Source organism: Salmo salar, chromosome ssa14 (genome assembly GCF_905237065.1).
Source record: "Salmo salar chromosome ssa14, Ssal_v3.1, whole genome shotgun sequence".
NCBI classification, from domain to species: domain Eukaryota; kingdom Metazoa; phylum Chordata; class Actinopteri; order Salmoniformes; family Salmonidae; genus Salmo; species Salmo salar.
Window position 1 is genome coordinate 55198030 of NC_059455.1, and position 17691 is coordinate 55215720.

At 41.1% G+C, this 17691-nt stretch overlaps 1 long non-coding RNA gene across 1 annotated transcript; it reads left to right on the forward strand.

Annotated features, from left to right (window-relative positions):
• The first annotated feature begins 33 nt into the window (after nucleotides 1–33).
• LOC123726733 (uncharacterized) lies at nucleotides 34–16343 on the forward strand. Its single transcript, XR_006758855.1, has 2 exons — nucleotides 34–78; nucleotides 14150–16343. It is a non-coding gene; the product is annotated as an uncharacterized lncRNA (long non-coding RNA).
• The last annotated feature ends 1348 nt before the right edge of the window (nucleotides 16344–17691 follow it).

A 17691-nucleotide genomic window follows, 5' to 3' on the forward strand; every position in this document is an offset into this window, starting at 1 on the left:
CAGTCCACCTGGCCGTGCTGCTGCTCCAGTTTCAACTGTTCTGCCTGCGGCTATGGAACCCTGACCTGTTCACCGGACGTACTTGTTGCACCCTCGACAACTACTATGATTATTATTATTTGACCATGCTGGTCATTTATGAACATTTTAACATTTTAACATTTTGACCATGTTCTGTTATAATATCCACCCTGCACAGCCAGAAGAGGAGGCACCCCGTTTTTTTCTAGCCACCGTGTCTAGCTTGTTTTTTTCTGCTTACAACACAGCACCACAAATTAAATAATTAAAATTAGAAAACATTGGTAAAATATTATATTGTCATTTAAAGAATTATAGATTTACATCTTTTGAACGCAATCAACTTGCCAGATTTAAAAATAACCTTACTGGGAAATCACACTTTGCAATAATCTGAGCACTGCGCCCAGAAAAATACGCGTTGCGATACAGACTAGCCACCATGTTGGGGAGATCTAAAATCGAAAATACTATGTAAATAATCCGTTACCTTTGATTCTCTTCATCAGATGTCACTTCCAGGTATCACAGGTCCATAACGAATATAGTTTTGTTCAAAAAAGCTCATCATTTATGTCCAAAAATCTCCGTCTTGTTAGCACATGATCTAAGCCCGCCGGACTTCACTTCATGAACGAGGGGAAAAAATATATTTACGTTCGTTCAAACATGTCAAACGTTGTATAGCATAAATCATTAGGGCCTTTTTTAACCAGAACATGAATAATATTCAAGGTGGACGAATGCATTCTCTTTTATAACGTATTGGAACGAGGGTACCCAACATGAACTGCCTTCCCCGTAGCTCAGTTGGTAGAGCATGGTGTTTGCAACGCCAGGGTTGTGGGTTCGATTCCCACGGGGGGCCAAGTACGAAGAAGAAAAAAATTGTATGAAATGTATGCATTCACTACTGTAAGTCGCTCTGGATAAGAGCGTCTGCTAAATGACTAAAATGTCAAAAAAAAAAAGTCAAAAATGAACTCGCGCGCCAGAGTCTAATCGGCCATCACCGTTCCATGGCTCTTGTTCGGTCAGATCTCACAGTAAAAGACTCAAAACACTTTGTAAAGGCTGGTGACATCTAGTGGAAGCAATAGGAAGTGCCAAAATATTCCTCAGCCCCTGTGTTTTTCAATGGCATAGGTTTAAAGGTAATACAACACATCAGATATCCACTTCCTGTCAGAATCTGTCTCAGGGTTTTGCCTGCCAAATGAGTTCTGTTATACTCACAGACACCATTCAAACAGTTTTAGAAACTTTAGGGTGTTTTCTATGCATATATAATAAGTATATGCATATTCTAGTTACTGGGTAGGATTAGTAACCAGATTAAATCGGGTACGTTTTTTTATCCAGCCGTGAAAATACTGCCCCCTAGCCCCAACAGGTTAACCTTCAAAATTGTATATATTTGTGTTTGGCCAGGTGTCTGAAGAGACTACCTGAGATTTTTTTTTGTATTTAGGGTTTTGCTTGCATCTCAGTTGGGGAGATGCTTCAGCAAAGGAGGGTGTGAGGGAAGGGTTTTTTACCTCTTTATTTGTATATAGTTTTTATGTCTTTTGTGCCTCGTCACTTGTCATTGTTTTTTAAATTTGCGCTTTTAGGTTCAACTAAGATTTTTAGTTTACATTGTACCTTCTCCTTTACACGTCCTTTCTCTCTTAAGACATGACTCAGCTGGAGGGAATGCCTTTAATTTTCTCACTTGGAACTGCAGGGGCATAAATAACCCAGTTAAACATATTAAGGTGCTAGACCACCTTCATCAATTGAAAGCTCACATCTTTCTCCAAGAAACTCATCTGAAGGTATCACAACACTCAAGTCTTAGGTGCAGATGGGTGGGTCAGGTGTTTCATTCCTCATTTCAGAGTAAGGCAAGAGGGGTGGCTATTTTACTTCACAGATCGGTACCTTTTACATGTTCCAATGTGATCGCAGATCCCCATGGTAGATACATAATTGTGTGGTAGGCTCTCTACACTCCCAGATATGTCTTCCCATATGTTGATTTTAGGTGGTGACTTTAACTGTTGGTTAGATCCATATTTGGATCGATCCTCCACTAAACCTACCAACTTATCAACCTCAGCTAGAGTTGTCCGAACCTTTGTCTGAATTCGCCGTTTCAGATCCTTAGAGAATGTTTAATCCAGCTGGAAAAGCATACTCCTTTTTTCTCATCAGTTCACCACACTTTTACACGCATAGACTACTTCCTTGTAGATGACAGGCTCCTCCATTCCATATCTTCATATAATCCAATTGTTGTATCTGACCACGCCCCTGTTACTATGGAAGTAGCCTTTCAAAATGTTGACAATCTGCGACCGCCTTGGCAGCTAAATACCCAACTGCTCAGCAATTAACACTTTGTCAATTTTCTTTAGAGTCAAATCAACTTTTTCATGATTACAAATAGAACCCCCGAACATTTCTGCGTCTACTCTCTGGGAAACTTTGAAAGCTTATATCAGAGGTGAAATTATTTCTTACACCGCACATGAGAACAAACTGAAAACGGATAGGCTATCTATGTTAACACGCTGTATTGTCCAATTAGATGACATTTATGCCGTTTCACCGTCCCCGGATATTTATAAGGAACATTTAACTCTGCAAGCAGAATTTGACACATTATTAACAGACCAGGTTACTGAACTGCTTGTCAAGTCTAGGAGCGCTTACTATGAACAAGGAGATAAAGGCAGTAAATTATTAGCTCAAGTTACGTCAAGTATCATCATCATTTCAGAATCCTAAAATTCGTACATCATCTGGGATATCATTAGATCCTAGGTGGATCAATGATGAGTTCAAGAGATTTTACCAGTCTCTATATACTTCTGACGGCTACTCGGCAGAGTTTTATAAAAAGTTTATCTCCAAAATAGCCCCTATTCTAATTGAAATGTACAATGAAGCATTTGTAAATGGTGCTCTCTCACAGACACTCACTCAGGCAACCATTTGTCTTATTCTTAAAACAAACAAAGACCCTCTTGACTGTGCATCATACCGTCCAATTAGCTTGCAAAATGTTGACTATAAAATTCTTGCCAAACTTCTGGCAACGCGTCTGGAAACAGTCCTCCCATCAATTATCTCACCGGATCAAGCAGGATTTATTAAAAATAGACACTCATTCTTCAATCTTTGGCGATTATTTAATATTATATATAATCCTTCTGTCGTCAATACTTCTGAAGCAAATATATCCCTGGATGCGGAGAAAGCGTTTGATCGGGTGGAATGGAAATACCTTTTTTACACTAAATAAATTCGGCTTTGGCTCCAAATTCATGGCTTGGATAAGACTTCTGTACTCATCCCCTCAAGCCTCTGTCAGGACTAATAACACTCAATCAGACTGCTTCCCTTTGCAACGATCGACACGCCAGGGTTTCCCTTTAAGTCCATTACTGTTTGCCCTCGCCATAGAACCACTTGCAATAACACTTCGCTCCAAGCCCCTCATCAAAGGTATAGTCAGATACGGACACGAACACAAACTGTCCTTTTATGCAGATGATTTATTATTATACACATCCAACCTTTCTGTCTCTGTTTCTGCTGCTCTTGCCACTTTCGCATCCTTCGGTCACTTATCAGGGTATAAACTGAATCTCAGTAAAAGCGAATTGATGCCGCTGAATATGGCCGCAAAGAATTCCCCTTTACATAACTTGCCATTTAAAATTGCTCACACTAGTTTTATTTATCTCCGGGTACATGTCACAATCAGATTTGAAAACCTTTTTCAAGCCAACTTTGATCCTCTTTTAACCCGTACTAAGGACGATTTGGAACGCTGGTCTTTGCTACAACTCTCTTTAGTCGCAATAATTATGATAAAACAAATACTCTCCCAAAATTCTTATCTCTATCATTGCCTTCCGATTTTTCTTCCCAATACATTTTTCAAAAAGATTGACGGCCTAATACTACCCTTTATATTGGGCAAAAAGCCCCCCAGGATGCGAAAACAGCTTTTGCAGAGGCCCAAACCAGACAGCGTAGCTCTACCGGATTTCAGAATCTATTATTGGGCCGCCACTGTGAGGACACAATGCAGTTTACGACAAAATGTTATCCTTCTTCCTCTTGCTGAGGAGCAGCAGGGGGTACACTCCTATCTTGTGGAGCCTATGTACCTGGAATCATTAATGACAAAATAACTTCCAGAAACACAACAAATATCAGTCAAATAATGACATTTAGATTTACAGTCTTAAATGACACAATGAGACAACAACAAATAAGTGCATAGGGCCTATCATATCCCTAAGCTAGAAATGCAGAAATCTTTTTAGAGGAAAACATAATAAAGCTTACCAGCTTGTTTGCTGCATTAACCAAGGTTGCATATCTTCCATGTTTCATTGTCTTATTTGCCCATTAATCTGTTGCCTTCATTTTTTGGGGCCTTTAACTTGACCTTTAGCTGTATTATTGCACCACAGAACTTGCACTTCTTTGATGCTACTCCTATTGATGTGTTACAACTAGGACACAGCTTACGGCTGGAGCCATTCTGCATGAAAGGTGGATACGAAAGTGTCAGAAAGAATAGCCCTATACACATAACTTTGACTGATGGAATGCACCAGGGAGGTCTACTCTGGCATGAGGCTTGAATTGACACGGAGAATTAGAGATTGTGAGATAAAAACTATACTAACAATAGCAATTAATAAAGAGAGTTTGGCCAACTAAGGAGCTGACGTTGAGTTCGCATTAAACATCAAGCCCTGACCCTTCTCAAACCCACTAAAGAAGTGCTGTGTGTGTGTTTGAAGGTGACATGGGTTTCAATGACTCAATCATATGGGTCAGATCTGATAATGGGCCTCGCCTAGTAATAAAACTAAGCCTGAGGCTTTAACATGCCACACTGTAACGTAATGTGTCATACTAACTGTTGTAATCTAGATGTAGGCTACCTGCCATAGCCTTAGGTGCATAGTGCAATGAGTGTCGTTAGTTGACAGATGAAACAGTACCTGGGCCAGTGAGATTCAGTTACTTATTATAAGATACAATTTTTGAATAATCTCCTCCAGTTAGTTTGCATTTTTAAACTACAACCTGGTTTGTTTTTGAAAACACAAGAAATGAAAAAAAGCTGAATTAAAAGAGAAAAAGTTTCCACTTACTTAAAATGCAGCCAGAGGATAGATCAAGAGATCTGTATCAAGAGGATGGATAGAAAGAAAGAGAGAGAGATAGACTAAAGGTGTCAGCCCGTAGGTCTGAGTGGTCTGAATAGAAGGGTGGTAGGTGTGAAAGGTCTTTATTTGGAGCTACAAAGAGAGAATAGAACAAGTTTAGAATTGTATTTCACCGCTGTATATGTAGGATATTTTTTAACTGAGCATTAAAATGTACTTAATTTGTAAGTGGATCACATCACAAAAACTACAGGTGGTGTACATCCACATTCACTGTGGATGGGAGCAATGCTGTCTGGTGGTCCCAATTCATCCATTGTTTGGAATTGTTTTCTCCACAAGATCTAAAACTGTCTTTTGAAAGGCTTTGCAAAGACAAGTTGAACTAGCTCTATTAGACAGGGGTGTCAAACTCATTCCACAGAGGGCCGAGTGTCTGTGGGTTTTTGGTTTTTCATATCAATTAACACCTGGACAACCTAACCAGGTAAGGGGAGTTCCTTAGTCATATGTGACCTTCCTTTATCATTCAAGGGTGGAGCAAAAACATGCAGACACTCGGACCTCCCATGATAGGAGTTTGACACATGTAGATTAAAGTAATTAACCACTCAAACTAGTTTAATCAGGTGTGTAGATGTTGCCCAGAACAAAATCCTGCGCCCACCATGAAACTCCATAGACTGTAGCCTAGCTCGCTAGCTAGCTGAAACTGTTGAGTAGGCCTATAGCTAAGATTTTCATTGAAAACCTTGACAGATCAGTGAAAATGCATAGTGGTTTGAGAAATGTCGTAAAAAGCAATAAATCAATCTCCATAACATTACATACTAACGATTACAATCACGTTGTTTTACTGCATACTTCACTTACCGGGAAAGAGAATGATCGCATGGGAGGATCGGGTACGTTCCAAGTTGCCTTCTTTGTTGAAGTCATGATGCGCATTTGTGTTGTAGGTCAACATACACAGATTCTGCACAGAATAAGAATATACATTCAAACTGCCTGGAAAAGCGTTTCTTAGATCACCCGCAAGGGTTTTGATCGGCCAACATATCTTTTCTGACTGCAATGAGCGCAACACCCAAAAATATTAAGTGAAATCAAGCATAGACAGTATTTGCCATTGATAATGTATTTAAATGTTCCCTGGCAAAGAACCCAAAGACTGCCATTACTTGGAGTAATCTCTGAACGGTTTCAAAATGCCTACCTGTTAAATACATTGTCTTGTCTGCAGCAAAAACATGTATCGGAAGAGTGGAGTGGAAGATTAAATATATTTGTTTCAATGGAAAAATCACCCATAGCCTACATCTGTCTTCAGATTTATTTTATGTATGTTGGCTAAACATTGGATGTAGGTGTCACGTCCTGACCAGCAGAGGGCGTATTGCTTAGTCTTGGTCAGGATGTGGCAGGTGGTTTGTGTTTGTTGAATGTTGTGTTGGTGATTGGGACTTCCAATTGAAGGCAGGTGTGTATAGTTGCCTTTGATTGGAAGTCCTATATAGGTGTGTGTGTTTGTCTTTGGCGTTGTGGGGAATTGCTCTTGCACTGCGTTTTTGTATGCCTGTAAGACTGTGCCTGTCGTGTGCATTGTTTTTCCAGTGGATGCTTTACTCCTTTTTTGAATTAAAACATGAGCATCCACAATCCCGCTGCGCCTTGGTCCTTCTCTCTCACATACGACATATTCGCCGAAGAGTACGACATATTCGGTGACAGAATTCCCCACCAAACCAGGACCAAGCAGCAGAAGAAGTCTGGCGATGACTGGGGAACACGACGGGTAAGGGAGACCGAGAGGCACCCCCAAGATTTTTTTAGGGGGGGGCACAAGGGCTGTTTGACGGGGCAAGACTGGAGTGCCAGTCAACAGTTACCAGAGCTGCCCGCCAGTCAACAGTCACCAGAGCTGCCCGCCAGTCAACAGTCGCCAGAGCCGCCCGCCAGTCAACAGTCGCCAGAGCCGCCCGCCAGTCGTAAGTCGCCAGAGCCGCCCGCCAGTCGTAAGTCGCCAGAGCCGCCCGCCAGTCGTACGTCGCACGTCGCCAGAGCCGCCCGCCAGTCAGGAGTCGCCAGAGCCGCCCGCTAGTCAGGAGTCGCCAGAGCCGCCCGCTAGTCAGGAGTCGCCAGAGCCGCCCGCTAGTCAGGAGTCGCCAGAGCCGCCCGCTAGTCAGGAGTCGCCAGAGCCGCCCGCTAGTCAGGAGTCGCCAGAGCCGCCCGCTAGTCAGGAGTCGCCAGAGCCGCCCGCTAGTCAGGAGTCGCCAGAGCCGCCCGCTAGTCAGGAGTCGCCAGAGCCGCCCGCTAGTCAGGAGTCGCCAGAGCCGCCCGCTAGTCAGGAGCCGCCAGAGCCGCCCGCTAGTCAGGAGCCGCCAGAGCCGCCCGCTAGTCAGGAGCCGCCAGAGCCGCCCGCTAGTCAGGAGCCGCCAGAGTGGCCCGACTGCCGGGAGATGCCAGATTGGCCCGACTGCCGGGAGATGCCAGAGTGGCCCGACTGCCAGGAGATGCCAGAGTGGCCCGACTGCCAGGAGATGCCAGAGTGGCCCGACTGCCAGGAGATGCCAGAGTGGCCCGACTGCCAGGAGATGCCAGAGTGGCCCGACTGCCAGGAGATGCCAGGAGATGCCAGAGTGGCCCGACTGCCAGGAGATGCCAGAGTGGCCCGACTGCCAGGAGATGCCAGAGTGGCCCGACTGCCAGGAGATGCCAGAGTGGCCCGACTGCCAGGAGATGCCAGAGTGGCCCGACTGCCAGGAGATGCCAGAGTGGCCCGACTGCCAGGAGATGCCAGAGTGGCCCGACTGCCAGGAGAGGCCAGAGTGGCCCGACTGCCCGGAGCTGCCAGAGTGGCCGGACTGCCCGGAGCTGCCAGAGTGGCCGGACTGCCCGGAGCTGCCAGAGTGGCCGGACTGCCCGGAGCTGCCAGAGTGGCCGGACTGCCCGGAGCTGCCAGAGTGGCCCGACTGCCCGGAGCTGCCAGAGTGGCCCGACTGCCCGGAGCTGCCAGAGTGGCCCGACTGCCCGGAGCTGCCAGAACCGGAGCCACCTCCAGAATATAGGTGGGTTGGGGAGGGGGGGTGTAGCACAGTGCCGTCGGTGACGGCAGCCACCCTCCCTTCCCTCCCTTTTTTGTTTAGGGGTTATTGTTTGTTGGTTTTGTTGGGGTATTGGGGATTTTCTTGTTTTTCTTTTTTAGGTGCATCCCGGAGTCTGCACCTTGAGGGGGGGTACTGTCACGTCCTGACCAGCAGAGGGCGTATTGCTTAGTCTTGGTCAGGATGTGGCAGGTGGTTTGTGTTTGTTGAATGTTGTGTTGGTGATTGGGACTTCCAATTGAAGGCAGGTGTGTATAGTTGCCTTTGATTGGAAGTCCTATATAGGTGTGTGTTTGTCTTTGGGGTTGTGGGGAATTGTTCTTGCACTGCGTTTTTGTATGCCTGTAAGACTGTGCCTGTCGTGTGCATTGTTTTTCCAGAGGATGCTTTACTCCTTTTTTGAATGAAAACATGAGCATCCACAATCCCGCTGCGCCTTGGTCCTTCTCTCTCACATACGACATATTCGCCGAAGAGTACGACATATTCGGTGACAGTAGGCTAAACATTGGAACCACTCCAATATTATTGTGTAGACATGACTTAGTCTTAAAGCAAACAAACATTTGTTTATGTTATATTTTATTTTTTGCATTTATTTCCTTATTAATTTATTTCCTTTAGTTTGTTAATTCTATAGTTATATTGTTTGTTGAATAGCCTGTATCTCAGACGACCAGAACCTTAATAATAATCCCCATACTTACGTCACAAACAATAATTATACTAGTTGACTGCAAGGACACATAGTAGGACACTGACACTCACACCGAGGTGGCCGTGAATGGGTATGAGGGCTGGATACGCCGCGACCCAGACCCTACTATTGTCTATTACACATACCAATGCCTCGTTCAGGTGCTATCGGAGTTCTCAGAAATTCCTAGTTCCGACTGGGAAGTTTCACTTGAATGACCCTCATATTATAGCATATCACCCCCATCCTCTGTGAACTCCGCTGGCTCCCTGACTTCCACCGCATTAATTACAAGATCCTCCTGACCTAAAAAGCTCTCCCCCACCTTGCGACCCCTTACCTCTGACCTTCTTCTCTCCTACCAGCCCTCATGCTCTCTCTGCTCAACCACAGTTGGCCACCTTGTCATCCCCAGGTCCAATCTCCAGAGTTTCAGTGACAGGGCCTTCTCCAGGGTTGCTCCCAGGTTCTGGAACTCACTCCCTCCAGCCATTCGTGACTCTGAGTCCATCATCATCTTTCAGTCCTGCCTAAAAACCCACCTCTTCACCATGGCCTACCCTTACCTCCCCCGCCATGATTCCCACACACACCTCTTCTGTTTCACACACTCGCACACAACTCACACATACGCGCAACACCTGCTCGCTCACTCACCTGCTGTCTCACTCACATACTCACACATCACACCCTTTCCTTGAGCCCTTCTTACCTCTATTTAGCCCCGTTCATACCTGGTTCTAACATGCATTATTTGTCCTGATCTTGTCCACAGTCTGATTGTTCCCACATTTTCAGACAGGTGTAGACGATTAAAAGAAGCATTGTGATCAGATCTTCCTGACCACGTCTGGAGTTGACAGTGAAACCATTTAAATCATCCTACCTTCTAAAATCATTGACAGGTGGCACCATTGACTTATGGAATATATGTCTTAAAATAAATAAATAAGTATTATTTTGAAAGAATATCTGTCAAAGAATTAGCATACAAGGCGGGACCAGTAAATCTGTTCACAATGCGGACACAGTGGACTGATAAGACCATGTGTAGACGCATTTCTAAAAATGTGGGCATGATCAGAATGTGGACAAGATCAGGTCAAAGGATGCATGTTTGCGCCAGCATTTTGGATTTGAGAACAAATGTTTCATATAAGGCAATAGTAAAGGTCACCTTTTTAGAATTAAGAAATGAAATAATTTTATGTATATAGTCCCCCCAATTTGAAGAAGCCATAAGTATTTGGACAAATTCACTTAGAGTGTATCAAATTGTACATTTTAGCTTCACTGTCCAAATACATATAGTGTTGAATGTACAGTATATCCTCTATTCATTCTAAGAGATTAGTTGGGGGGACTATATACATAAAGTGATTTATTTTCTTAATTGTAAAAAGGTGACCTCCTTTACTATCACCTTATATGAAACATTTGTTCTCAAATCCAAAATGCTGGAGATTAGAGTCAAATTGTACATTTTAGCTTCACTGTCCAAATACATATGGTGTTGAGTGTACAGTATATCCTCTATTCATTCTAAGAGATTAGTTGAAGTAAACATACCATCCAGAGCATGGCTTCCACCTCACTTTCTGCTCCTGACCCTTTATTATGCAACAGATAAAAATGTCTGTTTTGTTTTAAAGCTGCACTATGCTGAAATTGCTCCCCAATGTCATGGTAGCTAATATCAGCTGTTTGAAGCTGTTGTACAAAACTTAAGAATGGGAAGCATAGCAATAACGCACACTGTAGAACAGATCTAACGCTTCTTAGACTTGCTTTCAAGTAGAATGATGATCTGTAACTAACATTTCTATGTGAATTTGGTCGTGCCACCCAAAAAGTGACATATTGCCACTTTACCTACAAGCTCTATGCACTGCAAGTTAACTACAATTGGTGTTGCACTAGGATTAGCCTGTAAATACAGTCACAAGAATTTCAATGTACTGCTGATTTACCTCCTTTGAAGTTCTATTGGCAAGAATCTTGAGAATAGGGAAAATCGTTTGCCCCGGATGCACTGGACACTGAAACAATAAATGCATGTATTTATTTAATCACCACCCACCAGAACATGAATAAAGGTAGCGGGACAGTGATTCGCATTATTCATTTTACATCTATGCCTAGCCTTATACTACACTCTTAGAAATGGTTATTTGGCTGTCACCATAGGAGAACCCTTTTTGGTTCCGGGTAGAACCCTTTTGGTTCCATGTAGAACCCTTAAGACAAAGGGTTCTACATGGAACCCAATAGAGTTCTACCTGGAACCAAAAAGGGTTCTCCTTTGGGGATAGCTGAAACCTTTTATTTAAAATACTAAATTCTGGAGTATAGATCCAAATTTCACATTTTAGCTTCACTCTCCTAATTGCATTTTTATTTTACCTTTATTTAACTAGGCAAGTCAGTTAAGAACAAATTCTTATTTTCAATGACGGCCTAGGAACAGTGGGTTAACTGCCTTGTTCAGGGGCAAAACGACAGATTTGTACCTTGTCAGCTCGGGGATTCGATCTTGCAACCTTTCAGTTACTAGTCCAACACTTCAACCACTAGGCTACCCTGCCGCCCAAATACGTATGGTTTTGGCTGTACCTTGGTATTGGACATTACAGTGCCTTGCAGAAGTAGTCATACCCCTTTGAAACGCCTTTGACAGTGATTACAGCTGTGAGTCTTCTTGGGTAAGTCTTTTAGAGCTTAACACACCAGGATTGTGCAAAATTAGCCCATTATTCTTTTCATAATTCTTCAAGCTCTGTCAATATGTTGGGGATCATGTCTAGACAACAATTTAAAAGTCTTGCAATAGATTTCCAATCAGATTTGTGTCCAAACTTTATCTTGGCAACTCAGGAACATTCACTGTCTTCTTGGTAAGCAACTCCAGTGTAGATTTGTCATTGTGTTGTAGGTTATTGTACTGCTGAAAGGTGAATTCCTCTCCCAGTGTCTGGTGGAAAGCAGGCTTTGCATTTAGGCCAGAAAGTATATTCCTTTGCATTTTTTTTCAGTATTAACTCGTGCCTTGTTGCATACAAGATGCATGATTAGATTTTAAAAAATTCTGCATATTTGTATTCTTCTTTTCACTGTAATTTAAATCATTATTGTGGCATTACTACAATGATGTTGATGTTTCAAAAAGCTCCCTGGCCTTTGTAGTTGAATCTGTGCTTGAGATTCAGTACCTAACTGAGGGACCTTACAGATGTTCTATGTATGGGGTACAAAGGTATGGGTAGTTATTCAAAAATAATGTCAACCCCTATTGAGTCCATATAACATATTATGTGATTTGTTAAGCCAAATGTAACTCGTGAACTTATTTAGGCATGCCTTTATAAAAAATCAAAATTTTCTTCCACTTTGACATTAGAGTACACCATTTTGAGTTGCTTGTTGACAAAAAAATCTAAATCAATTTCACTCCAACATTGTAACACAATAAAATGTGAAGAAATCCAAGGGCTATGAATACTTTTGCAAGGTACTTTATGTAGTTGAACTCTTGAAGACCCCTTCGAGATACAATCCCGCTAAAGGGATTGGTTGGACAACAACCAGTGAGATAGCACGGCGTGATATTCAAAAATAAATTATCTCAAAATTAAAATTCAAGTACTATACGGCATTTTAAAGATACTCTACTCGTTAATCCAATCACATTGTCCGATTTCAAAAAGGCTTTATGGAGAAAGCAAAACATTAGATTATTTTAGGATAGCACCTTAGCAAAAAAAAAAAAAAAGACATTTTCCAAGCACGGATAGCCATCACAAAACCAGATATACAGCTAAAATTAAGCACTAACCTTTGACAATCTTCATCAGAAGACACTCCTAGGACATCATGTTAGACAATACATGCATTTTTTGTTCGATCAAGTTCATATTTATATCCAAAAACCCTATTTTTACATTGGCGCGTGATTTTCAGAAAATGTTTTCTCCCCATAACTTCCTGTGAATAGGCATATTCATTTACAGAAGAATTCATAAACGTTGACAAAATGTATAACAATTATTTAAAGAATTAGAGATAATCTACTCCTTTATGCAACCACTTTGTCAGATTTCAAAATAACTTTACAGAAAAAGCACATTGTTCAATATTCTTAGTACAGAACTTAGCCTTCAATGCTAAGCTATACAGTTAGCCTACAACCACAGCTTTGACAAATCTCTAAAAATATGTTCGAAATATTTTATTACCTTTGCTGATCTTCGGCGGAATGCACTCGGAAGGGCACCCACTTCCACAAGAAATGTTCATTTGTTCTGCAAAGTCCATCATTTACATTTATCATCAATACGTCCGTTTTGTTGACCCATCCAGAACACTTTACAATGCCATGTGGCGTGGACGCAAATCCATAGACGAAATGTTCAAAGTTCCATTACCGTTTGTAGAAACCCGTCAAACGATGTTTACAATCAATCCTTTAGGGTATTTTTTTACGTAAAATTGCAATAATTTTACAACCAGGCAATAGGTATTCATCCCAGAATAAAAATAAAAAACAACGAAGTCATGTGCACGCGCGTCACGAGACACCTGTCCTCAGACTGGCCAGTGATTGACGGAGCCACAATTTTCTGCCCGGTAACAGGTGACGGATGAAACCAGTTCCTAAAGATTGTTGACAGCCAATGGAAGAGTTAGGAGGTGCAACGTAAATCCTATGTCACTGTAGTTTTTCAAGGGATTCAAAAGAAAAACTACATTTCTAATTTCTCCCACTTCCTGATTCAATTTTTCTCAGGTTTTTGCCTGCCATATGAGTTCTGTTATACTCACAGACACCATTCAAACAGTTTTAGAAACTTCAGAGTGTTTTCTATCCAAATCTACTAATAATATGCATATTCTATTTTCTGGGCCAGAGTAGTAACCTGTTTAAATTGGGTACATTTTTCATCTGGCCGTAAAAATACTGCCCCCTAGCCAGTATTTGAGAGGAGAAGAAGGCGCTTGACCAACGTGAGATTAGGTTTAACCAAAAATCATAAAACCCTTTGAAAGGAATAGGTGCAACCCTTGCTCACGATTATATATTGAATGATTTATTTTCTATTTCTGCTTAAAAACATGACATTCCTTTTTATGTTTTCTTTCTTGTCTTACAGTGGCAAGAAATGGGACGATGACTGGATCAAGGCCGAGGACCGGGTTTCTCCAGTTTAACCTACTTTATGCACAAATGTATTCCTCACTCTCCCTTCACATGTATCACTGTCAATCATAAATGGTTGGCCAAATTCGCCATGATTTACCATTGAAACATTTGTGGAGCATCAGCGTGCCAACCATTTGATCTCAATCAGTTTCATGAGAATATGCATTTAGATGATCTTCATATAATGTGAGCTACAAAAGTGTTGTGTACAGTGACACATTTTTTGTTGTTTTGGATCTGTACTCCAGCACTTTGTATTTCAATATGAGATTAAATTGCAGACTGTCAGCTTTAATTTGAGGGTATTTTCATCCATATCTGATGAACCGTTTAGAAATTACAGCACGTTTTGTACATAGCCCCCCCATTTTAGGGGACCAAAAGTATTGCGATAAATTCACTTATGTGTAGTTGAGTATGTTTGTCTTTTATGTTTGCATTGATTCATTTTACTATGTTGTTAAATATATATGTTTAATTTCACTCTAATTTTTTACCTTTAGTCTATGCCTATTTCTATAACACAATGCACATAGCTGATTATCTTATGGAGTAGATACAATTATATTTACTAAAGACAGTTAATTTGCAAGTTTAATAGACTATTTTTCTCCAGATCAAACGTGTTGGTCTTTCAGCCAAAGCACCCCATACAGAAGCAATCAGTTGATATAACAAAGAACAAACATAAAAAATCAGTCTATATGAATCAGACAGTAGTAGGTCAGATGGTTGAAAATCACAGATTCATATTGTGATTTGAAATGCCAGTGTTTACAGTAGGCAAAAATCATCTTGTGGTCTTCTTTTTTGTTGTTAGTGACACTCTCCAGGCTCCACTGCCGTGGTTCTGAACTTGCTACGCTGCATTTCTGCCGCACTAGCTAACAGTAGCTGTCTGTGGAACTGAAATAAAACGCTGGCGCAATATTAGAGAAGGCGTACAGGTTAACATACACGGTTCTTCATTTTACGTGGGCCTTTTCCAATATAGTAAAGCTATTACATTCTGTTATAGCTTTAGGAAACAAGGTCACTTGTTTCCTTCTGTCTTTCTAATGGAATAATGTTAGTTCAATGGATAAAGGTACTGGATCATTTCTTTCCAAATGCTACCCTATTCCCTTGAAAGTGCACTACTTTTGACCAGAGGCCTAGGCACATAGTAAAATGTTGATACATTAGTTATGAGCAGCGGATTGGGCTGATCAACTTTAGTACTTAGTGAATGTCTCAGTAATGACAAAATAATCATCAAAAGTGATGAGAATGTTGAATTTTTTGGCCGACTGACCTTCACAATTCATATCTAAGTTTATTATAGGCCAATAGGCTAGACATAGCTAGGCTATATATTATAATACATAGGACTACGTGTATATCAACATAGCTTACATATATGGATTATATATACAGTATATATAATGCTATGACATATATTACTTTACCTGCATTTTTTATGTTGGATATAGGCCTACCCCTGAGTCATATTGGCATGCAGAATGTTTAGCGTATAGAGGCAGACCGTCTATCTGCTTGGTCTCTAGGCTAGTTGTCCACGGAAAATATTTAATGAACATGAAAGCCAAATATTTCACAACTGCTTTTTTGAATAGGCAGTGAGAATTAATTTTCATCATTGTTGCTTATCAGGAATATGATGTGCCGAGGACCATGGCAATAGAGGTGCGGTTATAAGGCCATGTGGGTAATGGGTATAGGGGTTGAAAGGCCACATATAGACTGTTGAATGTCTATTTTTGAACTTCTAGAAGCGTCAATATCGATGTAACAATGTTTATATAAGCATTTCTATACATACACTTGTTTTCTGCCATGAACCTTTATCCACCCCTAGGAAACCTTTGTAAGAGGTCAACTCTGGTCATAGAGTCCCCAAAAAATATGTTTTTGTTGTTTTTTGTAGCTCAGTCTTATGGCTTGGCACAAATAATCCTATGCATGAATTAAAGAGTATTTCACTTGCAACTAACTGGCTTGTTCAGGATGGGACAACCCCTATTTCAATAGGAACATTTCCAAGTTTGCAGCTTAACACACAAGGGCTATGCATTATTCTTCCCAAAAGATGTCATGGATCATAATTGGGTCAGCATAATAAAATACAATAATCACTTCAATAATTATATGTCCATACTTTTGATGATTCATTGCGAGTGCCTGTAGATTCTAGGCAACACTTTTTTTCAACTAACCTGTTTCATCTGCAGCAGATGGGAGAGTCAGTTCTTGTACTCAAGTACAAGTAAAGTTGCCCTCTCGAAAACGAATTGAGAGTAAAGAAGTAACTGGTCAAAGTACTCAGTACTAGTTAAGCATTTGTACATCTCATACATACATAAGGAATCATTGACTTAAAAGCCCATGACTAATGTACTGATGTAGCTCCATCGGGATGCAAATGATTACTTGAAGACAAGGATAACCTTTTTTAGTTTTTTATTAACTAAACTAATAAGCACACACAAGCACAGTACATTACAGACTAACAATGTTTAAATCGGAAATCACCAGGTGAAACAATAAATCGTTCTCCCCGCCAATGGTTCTGTAAAAAGCAGAGGGATGGGGCTGGAGAAATGTAACCATAGTTTAAACCATGTTTCCAGGCTATAGTCCAGTGGTGTCAATCTCATTCCATGGAGAGCCTAGTGTATGCTGGCTTTTGTTTTTTCCTTTCAATTAAGACCTAGACAACCAGGTGAGGGGAGTTCCTTACTAATTAGTGACCTTAATTCACCAATCATGGGAGGAGCGAAAACTCGCAGACAATCGGCTCACCCGTGGAATGTGTTTGACACATGCTTGTGTATGTTTACATTTATTTTGTTTACAAACATTGGAGTAAAAAAAATATATATTTTGGGATCTGGGGCCTGTTGCACAAAACTAGGATAAGGGATTAAGCCAGGATATCTTGGTGATCCTGGCTCAATTGATCCGTAATCCGGTTGCACTAAAGATGGATAGGGGGCAGGAGGATATGTTATGGTATAAATTACCATGGAGATTTATTCTGTGGAGCTAGCCTGCTCCAGACCAGGCTAAATTCCAGGATCTATTTAATCTCATCCCTAATGTCAGTCAGCAGTCACCACAAATGGAAACCAATAGTTATTTCACTGCTCACTATACATTGTTATCACATAACTAGACCCACTGTCATTATTTAAACGTTTGTGATCATTAATTTCAATGATTTTGGATAAAAAATAATTTTTAGATTATGTTGCTATCATTAGATAATTTACAGTTTCCCATAGACTATAAGGCTATATATAAAATGATAGAATATTAGGGCCACAGAGGGGAAAAAAACACAAGTAATAATATTGTAACCGGTTGTTTTAAAGGAGGACAGTTGTTAAAATGACAGATGTGGGGCATTTCGTGAAATTGTACTTCAGTATGGTTTCATAAACAAAGACATGCTGATGTGCCAGAATATTAAGTATCACATTGTCATAAGTA